Source organism: Lipotes vexillifer, unplaced genomic scaffold (genome assembly GCF_000442215.2).
Source record: "Lipotes vexillifer unplaced genomic scaffold, Lipotes_vexillifer_v1.1 scaffold2176, whole genome shotgun sequence".
NCBI lineage: Eukaryota > Metazoa > Chordata > Mammalia > Artiodactyla > Lipotidae > Lipotes > Lipotes vexillifer.
The window spans coordinates 25161-28220 of NW_006781732.1; positions in this window are offsets into that span (position 1 = coordinate 25161).

Genomic DNA, 3060 nt, shown 5'->3' on the forward strand with positions numbered 1-3060 from the left:
AAAGAATAGTGGAAGGCAAAAAGGGTCCATTTCTGTGTTGAGACAACTCCCTTTAAAAAGTCTGTCTTGACAGAGAAAGACAAATATCATATGATATCACTTATATGTAGAATCTAAAAAAGGGGTACAAATGAACTTATCTACAAAACAGATATAGAGTTACAGATGTAGAAAACAAACTTATGGTTACCAGGGGGTAGGAGGGGGATAAATTGGAAGATTGGGATTGACATATACACACTACTATATATAAAATAGATCACTAATAAGGACCTACTGGATAGCACAGGGAACTCTACTCAGTAAGTACTCTGTAATGGCATATATGGGAAAAGAATCTAAGAGTGGACATATGTATATGTATAGCTGATACACTTTGCTGTATATCTGAAACTAACACAACATGGTAAATCAACATCCTCCAATAAAAATTTTTTTAAAACAAATAAAAACTGAAAAGTCTGTCTTGAAGTCTGAGATAATCATAATTATTCCAGTTTTATGTAATTGACCAGAACTTAGCATGACCACACATAGCTGCCGGGGAGGCCAGGAAATGTGTTTAGTTATTGGCATTGCTATGCCAAATAAAATCATAATTCTCTTTATGAAGCAAGAAAGAATGGATATTTGATAAGCAGCTGGCAGGCTCAGCCACACCTTCACATAGGATTGTTTTAAAGTTTGCATGAGGTAATATAAGCATAGCCCTTAGCTCAGTTCCTGACAGATAATGAGTGCTTAATAAAGAAGATGGAATGCATGTTCTGCCTAAGATACCCTTCCTCTAAGAACATTGAGCAGAATAAAAGAATCATGAATGTTGTGCTGCTTGCAACAAGACACTACTCATCTCAAATGGTGCCACTTTTCCACTGGAATTGGGTGGCCTTCAATGGCTTGAGTTGAAAATCTATGGTACTTCATCCTTAAGAAAATACCCCTAGCTTAATTTTGACAATCTTTCTTCCTAAAGAGCCAGATCTCCTTTTACGTCTACTAGACTGTACTATGGCGCTAGAGGGAAGGAGCAAGCAGCAAATCCTCACCCCCTGAGTTTGACCTATACTTTAGATCTCTTCCTTTGCCCAGCTCTACCTGGAGTCAGTAACAAACAAGGGAATGGACTATTTTTCAATGGATGACCTTTGAGAAGAATAGGGAAGTGAAAACAAGAGAACAGAATCCTGGATTCCAGCAGGCGTTGGGGCTAATAAGAATATGCCACTTCTATTCCTCTTGACAGGATTATCTTAATTGTTTCTAGAGCTCTATCAATAGCATTGTTCATTTTAAGCAGGCACATTAAAGGTGCCTTTAATATTGTAATTAAAAAGTAAGTTTTTGGAACTATAGCCTGATTCAATGACTTACCATAGAGCCATTCATTTTTTAATTTTATTAATGCTGAAAGAGAAATGATTTCCCAAGACACAAATACAATGAGTTTTGTGTGACCTCATAGGCACATACAAGTACCCAAATCTCTTATGTCTCAATTTGAATACATTAGGCAGACACCTTAATGTGAATAAAGAGGAAAAAAGAAAAGAAAGTTTCATTTGTAGATTGAATTATGTCCTGTCAACTAATCCTAACCACGTTAATGGGTGGGTTGGTCTAATTCAAATTCCCTTTTAAATATGTTGGATGACTCATCTGTCTTCTGAGTCATGAGTTTGCCTCTTGAGACTTCCCTTGTCCCAAATGTAGTCGTCAGGCTCAGGCGTGGGATATCATAAATAAGAACCATTTTTTGTCATATTTACTGCGGCAGAAATGCACCATAAACACATTTTGCATGATTTTTAAGCTATGAAAGAAACATGATACAGCACGAAACTGATCACATTTTAAGTATCTTAAGCACTTAATTTAGACTTAATGAGACAGTTATTGTTAAACATTGAATATCATTTGGGTATTACATGAAAGTATATGGAAATTTGAAAAAGATGTTGAAAAGGGTCTAAGTATGCTTTACCCTCCAGCAAATGCAAGGACCATCCCAAAAGTCTTCACTTCTTGTTTTTGTATTTCATTTGGTTTATTTTGGTGATCTCCTCAAGCTAAATCAATGCTCAAATCCACGATTCTTTTTCTTTTTTTTTTCTTTTTTTTTTTGTTGCGGTACGCGGGCCCCTCACTGTTGTGGCCTCTCCCATTGCGGAGCACAGGCTCCGGACGCGCAGGCTCAGCGGCCATGGCTCACGGGCCCAGCCGCTCCGCGGCATGTGGGATCTTCCCAGACCGGGGCATGAACCCATGTATCCCCGCATTGGCAGGCAGACTCTCAACCACTGCGCCACCGGGGGGGGACAGCCCCCCGGGGGAGCCCCCACGATTCTTTTTAACCCTCTCTGGTAGCTCTGTTTTCCTACTCCTCCCCCATCTTGGTCTCCATCACGTGTGAATTAATAAAGGTTCTCTTGAGGAAAATAGTTAAAATATTCATTACATAAATTTCAATAGAAAAAACCTCAATGGTGAAGCTTTCCTTGCTTCAGAGAGTTGTTTCCAGTACCCTGAAGGGCAGTAGAAATAAGAATTTGTAAATATTATTTGCTGTGTTAAAAATTTAAAAATCGATGTGAATTGACTCTGTAAAGTACTACTGTGAAGCGGAAGTCCTGGGTTTGCCAGGTCGGTGAGTGAGCTGAGCCCAGAGAGGGCAACTTCCTGCAAAGCCATGCCTGGTGGTTGACATCCTCTGGCCCTCATGAGCCTGCGTTTATTCTTTCTCTTTTGCCCTGCCCTAATTCTGCCTCTTGCAGAAAGAAATGTAAACAACCATTTTTTTTATTGAAGTATAGTTGATTTACAATGTTGTGTTAATTTCAGCTATACAGCAAAGTGATTCAGTTATACAAAAAAATATATATATATATATATATATATACACATTCTTTTTTTAATATGCTTTTCCATTTTGGTTTATCATAGGATATTGAATATAGTTCCCTGTGCTATATACTGTAGGGCCTTGTTTTTTATCCATTCTATGTATAATAGCTTGCGTTTCCTAACCAACCTCCCACTCCACCCCTCCCCCAACCCCCT